Raw genomic sequence first — 21,582 nt, 5'->3', positions numbered from 1 at the left:
GAAAGGATTTCTTATACAATAAATGATTATGAGATAACTAGCAAGCCATATGAAGAAGATTGAAACTGGATACGCATCTTTAACCATACACAAAAATCAACTCGAAATGGATTAAGGACTTGAATATAAGACCTAAAACTATGAAAACTGTAGAATAAAACATAGGAAATACCATTCTGGATATAGGCCACGACAAAGATTTCATGACAAAGTCTCCAAAAGTAATTGCAACAAAACAAAAAATTGACAAGTGGGACCTGATTAAACTAAACAGTTTCTGCACAGCAAAAGAAGCTGTCAACAGAGTAAACATAAAACCTGCAGAACGGGAGAAAATGTTTGCAAACTATGCATCTGACAAAAGTTTAATATTCAAAATCTATAAGGAACTTAAAAAACAGCCCCATTAAAAAGGGGCAAAGGATATGAACAGACGTTTCTCAAAAGACATACATATGGCCTTCAAGCATGTGAAGACAATGCTCAGTGTCACCAATCATTAGAGAAACGCAAATCAAAACCACAATGAGATACCATCTCATACCAGTCAGAATGGCTATTCAAAAAATAACATTCTGGCAAGGTTGTGGAGAAAAGGGAGTGCTTTTACACTGCAGGTGGGGATGTAAATTAGTTCAACCACCTTGGAAAATAGTTTGGAGATTTCTCAAAGAATTTAAAACAGAACTACCATTTGACTCAGCAGTCCCATTACTGGGTATGTACCCAGAGGAATATAAATCATTGTGCCAAAAAGACACATGCACGTGGAAGTTGATTGCAGCACTGTTCACAATAGCAGAGTCACAGAATCAACCTAGATGCCCATCCACAGTGAATTGGATAAAGAAAATGTCCTGCATATGGAATATTACACAGACGTAAAAATAATGAAATTATTTGCAGCAACATGGATTGAACTGGAGGGCATTATCCTAAGTGAATTAACATAGGAACAGAAAACTAAATACTGCATGTTCTCACGTATAAGTGGGTGCTAAACATTGAATACAGGTGGGCCCAAAGATGGGAACAATAGACACAGGGCTCTACTTGAAGGTAAAATATAGGAGGAGGGCGAGGGTTGAAAAACTACCGACTGGGTACTATGCTGACTTGGGTGACAAAATCATTAATACACCAAGCCCCAGCAACATGCAATTTACCTGTGTAACAAACCTACACAAGTACCCGCTGAATCTAAAATAAAAGTTGAAAAGTAAAATAAATAAAATTCTAAAAAAAATTGGTAAAAGGACAGGATGAAAGTGAGGTTCAGCCACCCTTGACTAATTGTTATCGTACATCTTTTACTACTTCTAACTTCTTTCTAAATAAATTTTAAAAACCACACTAAATGGATTTAAATCCCTGTCTAAATAGAAGAATAGTGTATTTTATTTGTTTATTTTAAAACCTTTAAATGCATACAGGTGTTCCAAAGTCCTGCTGCTCTCCCTCACTTAAAAGACAAAACAAAATTTCTTGTTAGGCAAGCAGCTGCTGGAATTAACAAAAAGCATGTGAATATGCAAATATATGTTAAGATTATACTTATTTGACAATAAATAATTATATAAATAATTATATTTAAGACTTTTTTTTGACTAATTTTTCACATTATCCCTTTCTCAGTGCTTTTGGAATCCTGACCTAACATGTTTATTCTTTTCGTGTTTTTACTTCTTGTGTTTGCTGGACTGTTAATCTTAATTTCAAAATTTTATCTCTTGACATCGAACTTGGTTAGATGGTTGTTTCTCTGGCTGCTGCTTTAAAACTTCAGCTGTGAGATAACATGGCAGGGATATTTTCTGACTGAGCTAGGCCTCAGGACCTGTGGTTGGCCTGGAATCAGGTCCAAATGATGCTATTTCCTGCTGCTTACTTTAGTTAGTGAGAGTGTTTTTTACATTATTGTTTTGGCTGCTTGACTCTGGCTTTGTCCAAGGAACTTAGATTTCTATTTTTGTCCAGTTGGTGGCCCACATTCTCTAGAGAATCAAGATTATTTTTTGATGAATGACTACAACATCCTTTTTAAAAGCACCTTTTCCCTGTCCCATAACTTTTGATATTTGAAGTATTTCCCATGTTTAAGAGTGTGACTCTGGCTAAAGTTAGCAGCAATGTAACTTTACATCCGTGATATCTCTACTCTATGCCCTCTCTCTTCTTTGTGTGGGTGGCCACTTTAAACTGTGCTTAGTTTTTTGGTTTTATACTATCCAGAATCTCTTTTTTTTGCTGGCAGTCTACAAAATCTGGAACATGCATATTGGGTGTTAAAGATAAACATGGCAAGTCCACTTATTGACTAGTAGCTACAACTCACATTCTGCCCAGAGTACTTGAGCACTAATATATTCAATAAAGATTTAGTGAGCAGATACTATGTGCCAACCTGGCACTGTAGTTTTTGAGGATGGAAAGAGGAGAAAAATAAGATCTCAGCTTTTGCGAATTTCATAGATTGGTATAAGGTGACACATACTCAAAAGACAATAGCAACACAATGTGTTTTATGCTGTAAGAGGGAATATAACTTGCCTTAAATTAGACATTGTCTTTGCTTTTGAGGATGCACCTTAGTGGAGAGAGAAATCAGCAAAAAGATATGTATATAGAATGGTGCTGGGAACTAATAAACCGTCAACATATGTTTTTGAATTAATGAATGTGCTATATATGCAAGGTGTTCGGTATATGTGGGGGACATGGTTTCTTCCGGCCCTCATCTATTCTCCCATTTGCAGAAATTCCCCTGTGGGATTGATCCTTTTCATATTTTCATTCCAGAGGATTTGTGTGGGACTATCCCCCGACCTCAGCAAATCAGTGTGCTTCATATCTGTGTCCGTACCATGAGCACATGATCCCGGCCAGGTTAATGACCTTAAGTCCTGGGACTTTTGCTGAAACTGTAAAGAGAATATTTACTTTTCCTCTGATGTATGTGGGAGGAGAAATGAATCAAAGTTTCCTAAATGCATCTTTGCACATGAAGAAAGAACCTGACTTAGAACAGACCAACACAGTGGACAAGAGAAAGGAGAGGTGGAAAGATTGAGATTAAATCCTGACAACCTCATTGAGTCTTTCAGTAAAACTGGTTGTCTCCTTGAACTTCACAGTCATGTGAGCCTCTAGTACATCATTTTGCTTAAACCAATTTGAATATGTTTTCTGCCTCTTGCTATCAAAATGAAAGTTCTGTTTGACATGTATAGGAACCCAAAGGTGAAATTATCTAATTCTGCTTAGGAAAAAATTTCACAGAAGCAAATCTCCAGCTGAGAGACAGAGGATGAGTAGAAGTTGAACAGATAGACAAGGAAGAAAAAGTTTGCCACGACGAGGAATCAGCATAACAAATACAGAAGTGAGAAGAGCAATGTCTTATTATTTCTCATTTCTGCAGCAGATGTTACCTTTCCAATGTTTCATGACCTAGGTCTTCTTTCTTCCATTAATCAAAATCAGATATTTTTATAAAAGAAATGGAGATATGCTTAATTGATAATGAAAACAGGCTACTGAATCTCTAGAGGGCACAAGTGCAATTGGCGTATGGGTGTATTATTAGTTAGGATACTTTGAATATAAGTAACCAAAAATCTCACAAACACTGGAGGTAGTAGTTCCAGGATTGGTTAGCAAGCTCAATAATTCCATCAGAGACTTATCTTTTCACCTTCCCATTCTCATAATGTTAACTTTGGCCCTCAAGCTGATTTGCCTTATCATTGACAGATAATCAGACATTGCATTAATTTAGCATCATTCCATCTGCATAGTTCCAGAAACTGTATCATTACTCATATCATACAATGTAAGGAAACATTAAAGGAAACAAAAGAGCTTTCTAATGCTTGCATCTCTATTTGTTTTTAAACCATGCAAGATAACATGGCCTAGAAGCCCCTCCCTCTGGTAGACTTTTCCTTGTGGGTCATTGGTCAGGACTAGGTTACATGCTACTGTCTAAGGGAAATAGGATTGCTATAATGAACTAGACCTGTCTTAATTCACCTCTTGAAGCTGAGCATATTGCCATTCAAAATGAAGTTAGGATTCTATTAGCTAGGAAACAGAAAATAGTTGCTGCAAAGGAAATCAGCAGGATATGTCAGAAGAGTTGCTCTGAATGAGGAGTCAATATAAATACACCTGTTTTATTGGTTACAAGCTACTTCTCTCAGAGAGCTTCTTCTGACAGGACAGGCATATCTAGTATATAATTCAGGTTTGGTTCCAGGCCATCCCAGTAAGGTGAATAACACAATAAAGCGAGTCACACAAAGGTTTTGGCTTCCGAGTCCATGTTTACAGTATACAGTTTACAGTTATTAAGTGTGCAATAGCATTGTGTCTAAAAATTGTTTCTAAGTGTGTTATTGCGTGCTTAATAACTTAATTAAAAATATTTTTCTGCTAAAAAATGCCAGTGATCATCTGAGCCTTCAGCGAGTTGTACTATTTTTGATGGTGGAGAGTCTTGCCTTAATGTGGATGACTGCTGAATCATCAGCAGTGGTGGTTGCTGCAGGTTGGGGTGGCTATGGCAATTTCTTAGGACAATGAACTTTGCTCCAGCAACTGACTCTTCACAAAAGATTTCTCTGTAGCATGATGCTGTTTGATACCATTTTACCCACAGCAGAACTTCTTTCAACAGCAGAGTGAGTCCTCTCAAAACTTTCCACTGCTTTAACAACTAAATTTCTGTAACATTCTAAATCATTCGTTGTTACTTCAACAATGTTCACAGTATCTTCACCAGGAGTAGATTCCTTCTTCAGAAACCACTTTCTTTGCTCATCCATGTGAAGCAACTCCTCCTCTGTTCAAGGGTTATCATGGGATTGCAGCAATTCAGTCACATCTTCAGGATCCACTTCTAATTCCAGTTTTTTTTTTTTTGTTTGTTTGTTTTTTTTTGCTCTTTTTATGTATCTGCGGTTACTTTCTCAACTGAAGTGTTGAATCCCTTGAAGTTATCCATGAGAGTTGAATTCAACTTATTTCAAACTCATGTTAATGTTGATATTTTAACCTCCTGCCGTGAATTATGAATGTTCTTAATGGCCTCTAGAATGGTGAATACTTTCCAGAAGGTTTTCAGTTTACTTTGTCCAGCTGCATCAGCGAAATCACTATCTATGGCATTTACAGCATGAAGAATGGATGTTGTGTTAGCATGCATGAAGACAACCCATGAATCTTGTGCATCTCTATTAGAGCTTTTGGGTGACTAGGTGAATCGTCAATGAGCAGTAATATTTTGAAAAAAATCTTTTTTTCTGAACAGTAGGTCTCAATAGTGGGCTTAAAATATTCAGTTAACCATGTTATAAACAGGTGTACTGTCATTCAAGCTTTCTTGTTCAATTTATAGAGCACAGGCTGTGTGGAGTTAGCACAATTCGAAAGATTCCTAGGATTTTCCGAATGGCCACAGGCATTGGCTTCAGCCTAAAATCACCAGCTGCATTAGCCTGTAACTAGAGAATCAGCCTGCCCTTTGAAGCTTTGAAGTTAGACATTGACTTCTCTTTAGATAGGCTATTCCTCCTTGTGATAAAAGGCTGTTTCATCTGTTGTTTCACACAGTCACCTTCATCTACGATCTTAGCTAGATCTTCTGGAAAACATGCTGCAGCTTCCTCATCAGTACTTGCTGCTTCACCTTGTACTTTTATGTCATAGAGACAACTTCTTTCCTTCGATCTTATGGACCAACCTCTGCTGGTTTCCAAATTTCTTTTTGCAACGGCCTTACCTCTCTCAGATTTCACAGAATTGAGGACAGTTAGAGCCATGCTCTGGATTAGACTTTGGCTTAAAGGAAAACCTAATCCAAAGCCAAGGTGTTGCCTTAGTGGGTGATATGATCTTCCATCCACATCACTACAACTTTTTCCATATCAGCAACAAGATTGTTTTTCTTTCTTATCATTCATGTCTTCACAGGAGTAGTACTTTAAATTTCCATCAAGAACATTTCCTTGGAATTCACAGTTTGGCTAATTGACACAAGAGGCCTCATTTTTAGCCCATGTTGGCTTTCAGTGTGTCTTTGTCACTGGGCTTAATCGTTTCTAGATTTTGATTTAAAGTATGAGATATGCAACTCTTCCTTTCACTTGAACAGTTGGAGGCCATTGTAAGGTTATGAATTGTTATAATTTTAATGTTGTTGTGTTTCAGGGAATAGGGAAGCCTGAGGAGAGGGAAAGAGATGGGAGAATAGCCAGTCAGCGAATCAGTTAGAACGCACACATTTATAGATTAACTTTGCCATCTTGTATGGGTACCATTTATGGCACCCCAAAACAATTGCAATAGTAACAGCTAAGATCACTGATCACAGATCACCATGAAGGATAATAGTAATAAATTTTGAAATATTGTGAGAATTTCCAAATGTGAGATAGGGACATTAAGTGAGCACATGGTGGTAGAGAAATGGTTCCCATAGACTTGCTTGATGCAGGGTTGTCACAAGCCTTCAGTTTGTAAAAAGTGCAATATCTGCAAAGTACAATAAAATGATGTATGTCTATATTTCACAGAATAGTTTTCAAAACCAACATCATTTTCAGCAAAACCTACCTGAATCTGGCAAAACATTTGAAGTTTAAAATATACTTCCTCTTTCATCAGTAACTTACATTCATATTTTCGGGTACTCATTGCCCAAAGCAGAGAATTAAACGGCATCAATTATAAAAGCATGAGTTAACAATGAGGAATGGCATCTGTTTACTGGCTTTTCTTATTAACTTTTATTATATACATTTGTCTCTTTTCATCTTTACAGTGACATCTAAGTGGTAGCTATTTTTTTCAGCTTACCAATGAAGAAACTGAAACAGAGAAAGTTTAAATTACTTTTCAAAGCTACACAGTAAGTCAGAGAAAGAGCTAGGTCTGAGGTAGCCTGCATATTCATTTGCGGTAGAATTGCAGTGAGTTGTGAGGATAGAAATATACATGGCACAGCGAGAAAAGCACTGGATTAGAGGCCAGAACATTTAGGTTTGCATTTTCACTGTGCTTTTTATGAGTGACTTGGGAAAGGCTTTTGGCTTCTCTCAGGTTTAATTTCCTCAGTCCTTATGTGGAGATGATGATGATGTTGATGTTGATGGAGATAATACTGATAAAGAGAAGGATGCTTTTTTTTTTTTACACTGCAGCTTTGTTGTGAAGGTAAAAGTTTGTGAATGTGGTTGTCAAATAATTTTCATTTTTCTTCACAATTTCCATTGCATTATTTCATCCTTGGCATCTTATTGTTAACTTCATGAATTTGAAATCAAGTTCTGGCTTTGTATACTCAAGGCCTATATGGTACTCCTCCAAGAACTGTCTACTTATGAGATAGACTTCTCATCCCCCTCCTTTTTAGTTCAATTCCCCTGATTTGTTTAACTCAGGGTTTCTCAACCTTGGAACTATTGATGTCTTGGACTAGATAATGCTAAGTTGTAAGGGCTGTCCTGTGCATTGAGGGATGTTTGTCAGTATTGCTAACCTTTACCCAATAGAAACTAGCAGCAACCTCCCCCTCCCCCATCACAGTTGTACCCATCAAAAATGTCTCCAGGCATTGCCAAATATCCTGGGGTAGAAGGGTGCAGACAAAATTGTCTCCAGGTGAAAAACACGGGTCTAACTTTATGATCTATATTTTCTTCTCCCAGACTCAGAATTTGTGTTTAATTCAACTTCAGTAATGTAAAATATATACTTCTCTTGAGCTGTGTTTTGTCCCAAAATAATGAATGAGCCTTTCAAATTATTTCATAACTCAAGACACTTTGTGAAATTATCCACATTGTGCTTTGAAAATAAAATATAATTGAGTTTTAAAACAACTAATCAATTTTTTCCCATAGATTAGTTCAATCTATTTAAGTCACAAATATTTTTTAAAGAAATCTGTACTTTGATTATTAAAAATATATAAACCTATTTTTTTTACACTGAGAAAAGGAAATCTTTATGTAGGCTTTACTAATTTGACAGATGACTTTAAGCCATGATGACGTCCAGTTGTACTGAAGATGAGATTATGACAGGGAAGACATTTAAATAACATATACATTTGATCTTAAAATGTTTAAAAATTAATGTGAGTTTAATAAGAAAATGTACTTCAAAATCCAGATGTCCTAAAAAGGCAGCTATAAAATATTCATGAGAAAAACATAAATTAATTTAGTAGTTATCTTGACTCTTGTGGAACAAAGCAATTTTAGTACCCAGAGACTTAAATTTCCCTTGCCACAGACAGATGAGAAATTCATCGTTTGACATGGTAAATAGACCCACTCAGTTGATATATTTGAAGCATCTGTTACTTTGACATTTGAATTGTTATTGAAAACCTTTCCTCCCCGAACTTTATATAAATAGGAAAAAAAAATTCTGTTTGCTATTAGGGAAGTTAAAATGGGCAAAGTAAGTGACTACAAACAGATTCACTTTGTCCTTGTTAATACAGGTTCACCAGAAGGAGCATTTGTGTTTAAAAGGCTTTATGAATTATTTATAAGGGAATATTTTGAATTAGATGGCCAAGAACTGTGTGTGGGAATGTTTGAATACAGGTACCTTGATTCTATTAGTTCTGGTCCCATCTGTAGATATCTTGTTCTGAAAGGGTATTGTCAAGTCACTTGTTTATGCCTGTGGTTCTTGCCCTAATTTAAACAAAGAGAAGTCATTTGTAATTTTCTTTCTGAAATCTGTTTTTCCCCCTCAGATTTCTAGAAATCAGGCAGTTTTCTTCTAATAGCCTTCTAGATATTAGGTAGATAATAGCATGGATGAAAATTGGTGGCAAAAAGTGAACAGATCAGAACGTGAATCTTGGAGTGAGCCTAGAATGACGTTTTGAGGGACTAGGGTCTTTTCTTCCATAAATCTTCCATGCTTAAGGTTCCTTGAAGTTTCCTTCAGCTGGTTGAAAGACCCTGCCATACTGTGCCTATACCATCTTCCCACAGATGAGTTTCTCCATCAGGAAATCCTCCATAATTAACTCTCTCAGCATTTCAAAGAACTGGAGCTCATCAGAGAACACTGGTAGCTAGGTCTCTGCAGACCACTACTGAATTTTCTCAACATACGGGTTTCTTAGTTTCCTCCTACTATCAGAAAAAACAACAAAAAAAAATAGATTATGGATTACCGATTGTCTGGAGGTGAGGCCTTGGGTGAGAACAAGGAGTACTTGCGAGAGCAATGAAAACCTTTTAAAGCAATTCCATGGCTTACAGTTTTATTAATAAATAAGATTACTCTGGCTGCTCTGTGGAGGTGGATGTGAAAGGATCACAATGCATGTTAGGAGATGTGCTAAACCTTTGCAGTTGTGCAGGTGAGAGATAATGCTGGACAAGGATAATGATAATGGAATAGAAAAAAAAATTTGAGAAATATTTTGGAAGTAAAACAAACAGAACCTAATGAATTTGATAACATGTATGAGAAAGAGTGAAATTAAAGATGGCACCTAGGTTTTTGACTTAAGCAACAGATGGTTCATGGTGCCATTTATTCACATAAGTAACCCTAGGAAGAAACACATTTTAAAAGGAGAAATTTAAAATTTGAGTTTTAGATGTTTTGATTTTGACAAGACTGTAAGTCATGAAAAAATGCAGTTAGATATATGTCTGGAGTGCAGGGGAGATAATTACTACATTTTGACAGGGTGATATGCTGTCTCCCATGTAACTTTTTATTACTCTTTTTGTGAATGAGAGTTTTTAAGAGGGAAATTTGGTTCTTTAATTCAACCTTCCTTTACCTTTCTGCTCACATAAAGAGCATCAAAAACAGAAATTCTTCTCTGATTAGCATTGGTGTTCATGTTCCATTGATGATAGCAATATGTTTGTCTTCATGGTAAATGGGGTGTCAATCTGGTTATCTCGTATCAGATGACTCCTTCATAGTTTAATCTCAAAGCTGAAAAAAGATTAATGGGAAATGTCATAGTGATACATCCCATGCTTAGAATTCAATAATTTCATTTTAATCAGCTGCACATTATTGGTAACACTGAATCATAACTTTGCTTGCTTTTCAAAGATACCATGACCTTGCATAGCCGTATGAAGTGAATTAAAAAATCTGGATCTATTTAGTACATTTTATTAGAACTATTGATGTTTTTTTCTCTCTCTCTCAAGAGAAACTTGATACCTTTAAATTATCAACACACTGTCACACAGCAAAATAAAACAAAAGAAAACAACTTTACTTAAGGGATTGTCTGAGAATCAGACAGCCTTGCACAGCATAATGAGTATCTCTGCCTCTAGAATACTGTATTAAACTGGAGGGGTATAAAAGAACCTGACTTTTACCACTTTGCATTTTCTTTACTCTTAAAATCCAACCCATATTTTGGGAGGTGGGATTTCATGTTGACAGTTAAATATGAAGTCCTAATTCATTTTGGATAATTTGGAAATGAAATTGAAAAATACCTTTTGCTAACAGATAATTTACACCACAGGATTTACTTTACATAATATATCTTTATGAGAATTTCAGAATTCAGAAGAAAAGATATTCAGTATCTTCTGCATAATATGTCATCTCTGAATATTTTCTTTAATGTGTTTCGAGTTTTTTAGGCTTGGAAGGATTATTACTGTAAAAGTAATTTTAACATTCTCTTTGATAAAATGCAAAGAAAGAGAGAACAATCAGTCTATTGTCAGAATACATAATCATATGGTTCAGGTTAGAGAAAAAAAGGATCTTGACATTCAAGCAATTGGAAAGTATCTTAGAACTCAATTAGCCTAGCATTTGCATTTTTCAAACAGCAAGTTTTTGTGTGTTTTAAACAAATGACACAATTTCCCTACTATTTTAATACATATTATTTGAAACTCTGGCTACTCTTTATCAAAAAGGAAGAATCTAACTTATTTGGATAGAAAAGTGTTCCAATTTGATCGAAACAGCTTGGGTGGAAACAGATCTTGGCTGAATCTGAAAACTGCAAGTTAACTATAACCTATATAAAGGTTTGAAGGAACTTGGTTTTTCCTCAACCATTTTTACTTGTTAATAGTATTTTGAAATTTACTATTAATAATAATAATAATACTTTGTTTTGGAGAGGGAAATCCAACTGCTATTCTGGATCTGAGTAGGCAATAATCTTCAGCTTTCTTCTGGGTAGAAATGCCGAACATCAGTTCTATGTGTCTTAAGTCCCTAAGACTTATGCTGATTCTCTGCATTTTGCCCAGCCTTGGGGCTCTTGCCTTTGGTTAATGTCAAGTTAACACATTTGTCAATTATCAAATTTGATTTTTAAGTATGTTGGTGGAGACTGAAAAGGAAATGTGGTATAATTTTAACAGAGTCCAATTTATTTTCCAAAAGGCTGTGCTAAAGTGCTTCGGGTTCAACTTAAGGAGTAACTGAAGTCTGTTCTTTCTACACATTAGCTGTGTGATATTGGGCAAGTTATTTAACCCTTTGAGACTCAGTTTCCTCATCTGTAAAACAATACTCATTTTATAAGGCTGATGAAATAAAAAAGTGCCAGGAATAGTGCAAGCATCAAAGAAATAGCTATAGTAATTACTATATTTAATTTAATAATAGTTACAATAATACTGTTATCATTATTATTATGTTTCTAGCTTGCCCAAACTGCTTATTGGTTTTTCACTAACTCAAGCTAAATTACTAAAAAGAGTATGTTCAGGAGAAAAATGTTGTTCAGTTGAAGATGGTATATTTCAGCCAGGCTAATGAACTCATTCTTCCAAAAGTTTTTTTTTTTTTTTAAGTATTTTGAAATTGAATTTATAAGATTGTAAAGTGAGAAAGGCTTATTGCTCATGTTGTCCAAATACTTATATACAACTAAAGAATTGGAGTTACAGCTTCCTCAAATTCACATAGCTACTGAAGAGTAGAGCTATTATGCAAGCCTTCTGATTTCCAGTCAAGTGTTCATTTGTTATTACATGCTGCTTCATAAAGTCTGAAGTGACTTGAGAAATAGGTTAACCCAAGAATGTGTGAATGTCTGAACTTGACCTGCTGCACTAATTCAGGTCGCATATATAGTCGACCCTTAGTATTTGTGGGGGGTTGGTTCCAGGACCCCCCACAGATTCCAAAATCCATGCATACTCAGTTCCTTTATTAAAAAAATGTAGTATTTGGACATAACCTACAGATATCCCCCCCCCAATACTTTAATCTTTAGATTACTTATAATACCTCATGCAGTATAAATGCTATAAAAATTGTTATGTTGTAATTGTTTAGGGAATAATGACAAGAAAAAAAAAGCCTGTATGTGTTCAGTACAGATGTGACCATCTGTTTTTTTTTCCCTGAATATTTTCAATCTTCTCTTAGTTGGATCCATGAATGTGAAACACACAAACATGAAGGGCCATCTGTAATGTCCTTCAGAAGAAAATTAGCTCGAGTACTCACTTGCCAGATTACCAGAAATCAAGTAATTCCCTATAGGGCTCACTTTTCCCCACTTGAAAATCCAAGAACCCCAAGTAAAAGAAAGAGGGCTGTATCTACCCACTTATTTGAGCAGAACAGAGAGAACTTAGAATTACATCAATCCGAATCGCCCTTGCTTCCTACTGCCAAATGGAGCTTGTGCAGATAGACTGTGATGCAGTCTAACACAGGCTGCTTGTTCTCGACTGGTCCAGAATCCCTGAGAGAGGACCATTCAAGGTTAAACATCTTTTAGAAAGCATTGTCTTATTCTCTTGGTTGTGAGTTAGGCTCAGAGGATCCTTATGTCTAAAGATGGCAGTTCTTCATGCTTAACTTTCTATGTTCTTCCAGCAGTCATTCTCCATGATGCTGGCTATTCCAACTGCACAGCTTTCTTTTCCTTCTCTAAGATCCATGCAGCAGAAGTTCACCGTTTTCTCTTTTCAATCCCCGAAACAAAATAGTTTGTTATATGCTTCTGAGACAGTAGAGCTATCCATTTGTGTCTCAGTTGTTAGCTACATCAACGTTCTCCAAGGAGCTCTGCTTGATTTTATCTTTGGAGAGGAGATCAGTGTCAGCGAACCAACTTCCTCTAGAGATAAAGGTGAATTTCTGGCAGCCCTCCTCAAAGTAGGGGAAGAGTGAAAGACAGTCAACTTGGCAATTGAAGACTCTATTTATATTTTTTGAATGAATAAGTTAAAAAAAACGTAGATGTGAAAATCTATATCATCATCCAAGTGATAGGGTCATAAAACTTGAAATTTTATTGTACTTATTATACATATTTATAATTTCATGTGTAGTTTATATAATTTTATATTTATAATTTTTGTCTCAAAGCTTTGGTTAATCTCTAAGTGTGGGAGAGATTTTCGAGTAAATCTGCAGTATGATCCATTTCTAAACTAAATTTCTAACTATATAATATATATTCTAAATGTTTATGTGTAGTTGTGCATACATATTTTATAAACATAAACTATTTGGATTTAACATTTTAGAAGGTTTGGTTTTATTTTGGCCACATTTACAAAAATGTAAGTACAAATTTAAAATAAGTTTGTGTTTGCCCATTATCCAGCCACAACTTCAAAGCATGCCATACTTGATAAGTTTCTAGATGTGTTTTGGTGGCAGACTGTCATCTATGCAGCCAATCTGGATTATAAAGCAACTCCTATTTCAAGTGTTTGGCCTATAAAGAGAATAAAGTGGATGGCTGTAGGTCACACTTAGCCACATCATTTCATTCTCTTGCCAGACAAGGTTGGGAATTGCCTGGAGGAGCTGTTATATACTCTTTGGAACTATCCTTCCCTAGAAAAGAATGTGGCTGTTTGAAAAATCTGTTCCAAGCAGGAAGCTACATCAATGGAGAACTGTTGTTGTTATTATTTAGTTAGTGTCTGGACTTGGCATTTGAGGTGAGATGCCAGTGCTAATTGTCTCAAAATGGATGGAGAGGAGCCTTGAATATTTCCACATGCCTTCCTTGGCCAAAGGTGCTTTCACAGAGTTAATAAATATTTGCTCAGTATCAATTTGAAGCTCAGAAACTCACAAACAAATGTGTTCCTCTAAAGGGCAGAAGCAAGCTTTCTGTAAGAACAGGCCAATATTCCAAACATGTGACATCAGCTTTTGTGTGAGATTTTAGTTCCAGGCCTTTGGAGTCTTTTCAGTAAACTTTAGCATGCTCAGAAGAGTTTCCTATACATATGTTTCACAATGGTTTTCAAAATATGTTTTTAAAAATACCCTGGAAATTTCAGGAATATCTTGATTTTGAAGAAGATAAATCTGTTAATTAGGGGATAAAACAGAATATAGTAATGATTTAGAGAGTTACTTAGTACTATAAATACTTCTGAAGACTTTTTTTTAATGGAAAAGAAATTGAGGAAACAATACTAATTATATCTTCCAACATCTGGACTGGGAAATTAAGTCAATGCCTAATTGCAGACCTAGTTATTATTCTAACTGAAGATTCTTGTAAGCATGTGTGCCTATGCTGGTTCTAAGTCTTACAGTTGAGGTATAAAGGAAAATGAGGAAGAGGGGGTTTCTCATGAGTCTCCAGTCCAGCATTTTATTAGAGCTCTGCATTGATTGCCTTTTGTGCAAACACTCCACAAGTGGTATTTTATTGTCATTCTGCTATTGTGTCCACACTTTCTTTGGAAGTATTCTTCTGGGAAAGGTATGCTTTGGTTTCAGGATAGGATTTAGTCATTTATGAGTCCTTTGACTTTTCTCAAAACTGAAAGTTTCACTCTTAATCACTAATATTAATGCATTTTTTATTTATCTATCCTTTCCTGTCATCTCCACATATTAAGATCTCATTTTTTCTCATATTTTTAGTGTCTCCTTTCAAATTGGAGTATCTTCCCTGTCTTCTAACATTTGAAGTTTCTCAGTCTTGGATAAACAAACAAACAAAAAACAAACCCAGTGCCTTCTATTTGATCTTGATGTCCTTTCTTTTGACACTCATATTTCTTTTATTTCTTAACCACACTTTTCAGAGAGGATTTCTCTAATGATGATCCTGTGCCTCACCACTTGCTTTATCTGGTTATCACTTAATTGGATCCTAAAACACCTGCAAATTGATTTTTGGATGTAGTGCAAGAGGTGTATAGGAGAAATCAAACATGTCCTACCAGGTAGTTCAAAGGTGAGCAGCTGGCAAAGGCAGACTTTACATCCTCTGGGACATCACTACCCAGTGTGGTAAGCACTAGCCTCATGTGGCTATTGAGCAACTGAAATATGACTAATGTGACTGAGGAGGTGTCTTTTAAATTTTACTGCATTTTAATTAATATAAATTTAATTTTAGAAATTGATGTCTACTTCAGTTATTGGAAAACTTTTAAGTCTGTTAAGAACAAAGTATGTCAGTCTACTTTTTCAACCATAAATTTTATGAAATCTAAATATGGAACAAGTATTTTTGCTAAAATTTTTGCATCCAAATTGGGATGTGGTGTAAGTGTAAAATACATAGCAGATTTCAAAGACTTAGTACTAAAAGGGAGCATATAAAATATCTCGATAATATTTCTAGGCGGGGTGTGGTGGCTCATGCCTGTAATGTCAGCACTTTGGGAGGTTGAGGAGGGTGGATCACCTGAGGTCAGGAGTTTGAGACCAGCCTGGACAACATGGTGAAGCCCTGTCTCTTTTAAAAGTGCAAAAAAAAAAAAAAAAATAGCCAGTCATGGTGGCGGGCATCTGTAATCCCAGGTATTTGAGAAGCTGAGGCAGGAGAATCGCTTGAACCCAGGAGGCAGAGGTTGCAATGAGCCGAGACCACGCCATTGTACTCCAGCCTGGGCAACAAGAATGAAACCCCGTCTCAATAATAATAATAATAATAAAATATTTCTAAAACTTTTGGTTATGGATTAAATTTATAATATTTTGGATATACTGGGTTGAGTAAAATATATTATTAAATTAATTTTACCTCTTCATTTTTGCCTTTTTAATGCAGCTACTGAAAAATTTAAAATTACATCTCTACCTTGTATTATATTTCTATGAGCTATTGCTGCTCTGGAAACTCAAAAAGAACTACCTCTAAGTTTTGGCTGGGGCTGGAGTTGCAAAGTGCTACTCATAAGAAAATAATGAGTATTGACCTACTGGTGTCTGTGGTGGAAGTAAAGGGACTGGTGAGAAAATCAGAGTCTGACCCAGGTGATAGGAAGCTACATTGAAAATATGTGTAGGGCAAGGATTAAACTAAAAGGAGTACTCAGTGAGAAGCTCTGCACACAATGAGGAACTGTGGCCAGCTGTACTGAATGGATTCGTTTAGCTATGAAGCAAATGGGTTACTGGAAATTATATAAATTTCATGAATCAGTAACAAAAGTAGCAGCTGTGACAAACCACAGGGATTCTCTCTCATTTGTTTTTTACCAAGGCAAAGATTTTAAGGTGCTGAACTAGAAAATACTATTATAAACTTAATTTGCCCCCTTGCTGGTGGCCTAAGACAGTATCTATTGTAATTCTAGGTAAAAAGCAATTTGAAGGGGTGTTCCAATACGTTGGCATAAGAAACCCATTCCCTCTCAAGGTAAGGGCTAAAGCATTCAATTATTATTTCTTTCGTATTTAGTTTGACTTGACAATTCATTAAGATCTTCCACATCTGTATTACTCAATGTGAACATTCTATTTTTAGACTTTGGGGAAACTGAATAGATGTGGTACAACTCACCTAGAAGCAATATTTTTGAAACCCCAAATGCCCTTGGCATAGATAATTATTTTGCCCTACAATAATGATTATGAGTGTGGTTCTACAGGGAAAACGGGAACTCCCAATTTTCTTCCCACTTTCTGTTGTATCCTCAATAGCGCCTGGACTGGGATTTCCAAAGGTGAGTTCTAGGATTAAGAGGTGATAGTTGTCCCAGGATTAAGGCCTTTGTTTGAGAACCGTAATGATCCCATCCATTTAAATAACTTGAACCTTTCTGGTCCTTTGCCAGCGATTGTCTTTTTCTTATAAGAAGAAGGGAATAAACTTTTAATGTGCACATGCTAGCCTCTGAAATCTGAGGCCTGCCTTTCGTCCTTACTAGATGTGTGTATGACTTTAAACACAGCACTTATACGTCTTAAACTTCAGTTTCTTCATGTGGAAAAGATGAATTATATTAATATCTATGTCATGAGGTTTTCTAGGGATTAATAAGATAATGTCTGCAAACTTTTTATCACAATGCTTGGTATATAGTAAGAGCTTCACAAGTGTGAACTTTGTAATTATTTTCTATTAAACACTCTGTTGGAAAATTTACTTTTTAATCTTCTTTAATCTCTATAACCATTTGCTGAGGTAGGGATTTTTATCCTTCTTTCACACATGAGAAAATAGAGGTTTAGAGAAGAGATAAACTAATTTGCCTGAGACTGCTACATTTGAAGGCATGATCCAAAAGCATAGGTGACTTAAGAGTACAGGCGGAACTCTGTGCTGTGTGTTGGAGAAGGTTATAGGGACTTTTTCTACCTCTATGTCTATGTCTATAAAAATGAGGAGTATAATTATACCTATGCCTAATATTTTTAAGAAGTTAAATAAGTTAATGTTTGTGAACATTTAAAATCGTGCCTGGAATGCACTAAGTGCTACATATAATTTCTTCTATAGGATATTAGGTTTACTTCTATCTCTGACTTTAAAGAGTAAAATTGCCTAGGTTCTTGCTAAAGATTTCTTTCAGTTGTAGGTAAGAAATGTAGGTGTTTCAGAGACAAAGAATCCCTCTGTCACTCTGTTATAGCTCACATCTGGTTAAAGCCACTTTGTGCACTCTCATTTTTATAATGATGCAAGTGAACAACAGTAACTCTATTTTTTGGTTCTCAAGCAGTGACAGCCTTTTGTAGACCATTGTAAGCCTAGGATCATACCTTTTTCGTATTTCTTCTGCAAAATGCCAGCCTTCCCCTGTGGCTGGGATTCTTACTCCATATGACTGACATCAAACACATGTTCTGCTGCCAAATGCTTGCTTTTCCTTTGGCTGAGTCTCTGGGTTTGGCACCAGTTTTCATTTCACTTGAGAGATGTGGTGTCAATCAAGTCTGCATTGCTGGGTGAGATAAGTGGGCAGAGAACACATTTTAGAAGTCAATTCATAGAGCTTTGGGATTATAACTGGGATGGGAGATTTAGCAGAGAGATCTCAGGCTTTCCTTTGCTCTATGCTACACCACTAGAATGTATTGCAGGGAGGTTTTTTTGTTTTGTTTTTTCTTTTTTTGCCTTATAAATGTAGCCTTTTTGAAGGACAAATTCTTGTCTGTATATTCAGCCAGACTTGTTATAGGAAGGGGACCAAAATGATATATATAGTTTCTATACTACACTTATTTTGAGAAAATTTCTTGTAGATTAAGATAATTCTAATACTTGATGCTTGTGTTTCTAGCAATGTTTTAATGGAAGGGTATGGAAAAAACAAGATTAATAACTCAAATAATTACAAGGAGATTGAATGTTAAGCTTGTGAACATTTCAACCAATGATTTAAAAAAAATATAAAAGGCAGCCCTCAGACTTTCTATATGTTTGAATGAACTCATCAATATTTGATTATGTCGGACTTTACATATTTTTGAATGAAACTTATCAAAATTCTGCTTTAAGAGACACATTTCAATACCAGAGAGGGGCTGACAAACTATATCCTGATGGCCAAAACGGGGACTGATGCCTTTTTTTTTTGTAAATAAAGTTTTATTGAAACAGAGCAACACATTTATTTAGAAATTGTTAATGATTGCTTTCATATTGCAAGGGCAGAGTTGAGTTATGAAAGAGATAATATGGCTTGCTAAGACAAAAAAAAATGCTATCTGGCCCTTTATATCTACTCAATTAAGCCCTAGACAATATGTAAACAAATGAGCATGGCACTGTTCCGATAAAACTTTATTTACAAAAATTGGAAATGTGCCAGATATGGCATGTGGCTATAGATTGTGGACCCCTGGTAAAGTGGAAATAGAAGGCATTTCGGAATGAGACACCAGTTATATGACTCGAGAAACAATACTTAATCTCTCTGTATCTCAGTTTGCACATGTGTAAAGCAGGGATATCAATGCCTATCTCATATGATCTTTGTGAGAATAAAATAAGAAAATATATGATCAGGAACTAGCACATACGAGATCCTCTAAATGTCTGTTAGTGCCTTTTTATTTAACACTTCATGCCCACAGTCTATCTGCAACTTAGAATTGCATAAAACGTAGGACAATATCAACTTTACCCAAACACCAAGGGAGGTTTGTCTCAGAGAAATGGGGATAAATAGAAGATTTATTTTTTTGAAGCATGGTTTGTTTTATTTAGAACTTTGGTTTGACTTATATGAACATATATTGGAAAAGGAAGAGAAGAATTATGTTTAAAAGCCATATTATTTTGACATCACAGACTTCTCCAATTCTAATTTAATCCTAAATTTTGAAAAATATACCACGTGTTTTGGAAAAATACCACGCTCTTAAAATACTCAAGAATTTAACGTAGCTTTACATTGTCTGTCCTGATTCTCAATGTTTGAAATATCTCTGCTGCATCACTGAGCCAGCTATTCCCTACAGTCACTTTGAAGAAGCAAGCATCCAAGCCCAAAAGCTGAAAAAGCACTGTTTGCATGTTTTAAAACAGTGAAAAATGAAAGCGTCATAAGCAAAGTGATGTCTTTGGGCCATGGCAGGAATGTTGATGCTGAGAATCATCCATCACAAAATTCTGAATATGGGATTGTGGAATATTTTGGTTAGACAAAGCTTAAAAATAATAAAAGAAGAATAAAAGTCCCTTGCTTTTATTAATAATATACTTATTTTTTCCTCTAAGTCTAGTACAGTCTACTTTCTTTACTTCCATAAAATCAAAAGCATCTGATGTAAAAATAAAAATTACATTGGAGCATCACCAGACAGATGGGAACTTCTGAGACAAACTTGTCTCAGGGTTAGCTAAAACCTTTGCTCAGCTAAAACCTTTGCTCAGTTGTGTAAATTGCATAAGAAACCTAACTCTACTGGTCCTCCATTTTCTTCAGGTTTAGTGGGAATAAAATGCTCACCAAGAGTGTTATTATAGATATTAATTATATTGTGAATATAAATGGCTACATGGTGGTGTACTTGATCCTCCATAAGTCTCATTCTTTCCTCTATATTATTTTAGACTAAAGGGTATAGAGCATAATTGTAAAGCTGGGATTTGGGAACAACCAGAAAGTATACAACAGTGTGATGGGGGCAACTAAAGCTTTCGGTCAGACAGTAAGCTGCTTCTTTTTTTTTTTTTCTATCCTGCATTTTATTATTATTATACTTTAAGTTCTGGGGTACATGTGCGCAACGTGTTTGTTACACAAAGGTTTGTTACATAGGTATACATATGCCATGTTGGTTTGCTGCACTCATCAACTCGTCATTTACATTAGGTATTTCTCCTAATGCTATCCCTCCCCCAGCCCCCACCCTTTGACAGGCCCCAGTGTGTGATGTTTCCCGCCCTATGTCCAGGTGTTCTCATTGTTCAATTTCCACCTATGAGTGAGAACATGTGGTGTTTGGTTTTCTTTGTGATAGTTTGCTGAGAATGATGGTTTCCAGCTTCATCCACGTCCCTGCAAAGGACATGAACTCATCCTTTTTTATGGCTGCATAGTATTCCATGGTGTATATGTGCAACATTTTCTTCATCCAGTCTGTCATTGATGGGCATTTGGGTTGGTTCCAAGTCTTTGCTATTGTGAATAGTGCCGCAATAAACATACCTGTACGTGTGTCTTTATCATAGAATGATTTATAATCCTTTGGGTATCTACCCAGTAATGGGATTGCTGGTCAAGTGGTATTTTTAGTTCTAGATCCTGGAGGAATCGCTACACTATCTTCCACAATGGTTGAACTAATTTACACTCCCACCAACAGTGTAAAAGTGTTCCTATTTCTCCACATCCTCTCCAGCGCCTGTTGTTTCCTGACTTGTTAATGATTGCCATTCTAACTGGCATGAGATGGTAGCTGATTGTGGTTTTGATTTGCATTTCTCTGATGACCAGTGATGATGAGCATTTTTTTCATGTGTCTGTTGGCTGCATAAATGTCTTCTTTTGAGAAGTGTCTGTTCATATACTTTGCCCACTTTTTGATAGGGTCGTTTGTTTTTTTCTTGTAAATTTATTTAAGTTCTTTGTAGATTCTGGATGTCAGCCCTTTGTCAGATGGGTAGATTGCAGAAATTTTCTCCCATTCTGTAGGTTGCCTGTTCACTCTGATGGTAGTTTCTTTTGTTGTGCAGAAGCTCTTTAGTTTAATTAGACCCCATTTGCCTATTTTGGCTTTTGTTGCCATTGCTTTTGGTGTTTTAGTCATGAAGTCCTTGCCCATGCCTATGTCCTGTATGGTATTGCATAGGTTTTCTTCTGGGGTTTTTATGGTTTTAGGTGTAACATTTAAGTCTTTAATCCATCTCCAATTAATTTTTGTATA

At 35.8% G+C, this 21,582-nt stretch overlaps 1 protein-coding gene and 1 long non-coding RNA gene across 4 annotated transcripts in view; one reads left to right on the top strand and one right to left on the bottom strand.

Annotated features, from left to right (window-relative positions):
* The window catches only part of LOC126946724 (non-histone chromosomal protein HMG-17-like), a 1,084,902-nt gene that overhangs the window by 1,003,249 nt on the left and 60,071 nt on the right, over positions 1-21,582 (bottom strand). The gene's annotated exons all lie outside the window — the stretch shown is intronic.
* LOC126946745 (uncharacterized) overlaps positions 1-21,582 on the top strand; it is a 71,338-nt gene that overhangs the window by 30,508 nt on the left and 19,248 nt on the right. For 2 of the 3 annotated variants that reach the window (XR_007722748.1, XR_007722749.1), the window contains one exon: positions 16,560-16,621. This is a non-coding gene — a long non-coding RNA (uncharacterized LOC126946745). Of the gene's footprint in view, positions 1-15,056; positions 15,367-16,559; positions 16,622-21,582 lie in introns of those variants that run through there. The other variant, XR_007722750.1, reaches the window with a different exon arrangement.

This window comes from Macaca thibetana, chromosome 2, assembly GCF_024542745.1.
Source record: "Macaca thibetana thibetana isolate TM-01 chromosome 2, ASM2454274v1, whole genome shotgun sequence".
In the NCBI taxonomy this organism is placed as follows: Eukaryota; Metazoa; Chordata; class Mammalia; order Primates; family Cercopithecidae; genus Macaca; species Macaca thibetana.
This window is presented reverse-complemented; position numbering and strand designations above follow the sequence as displayed.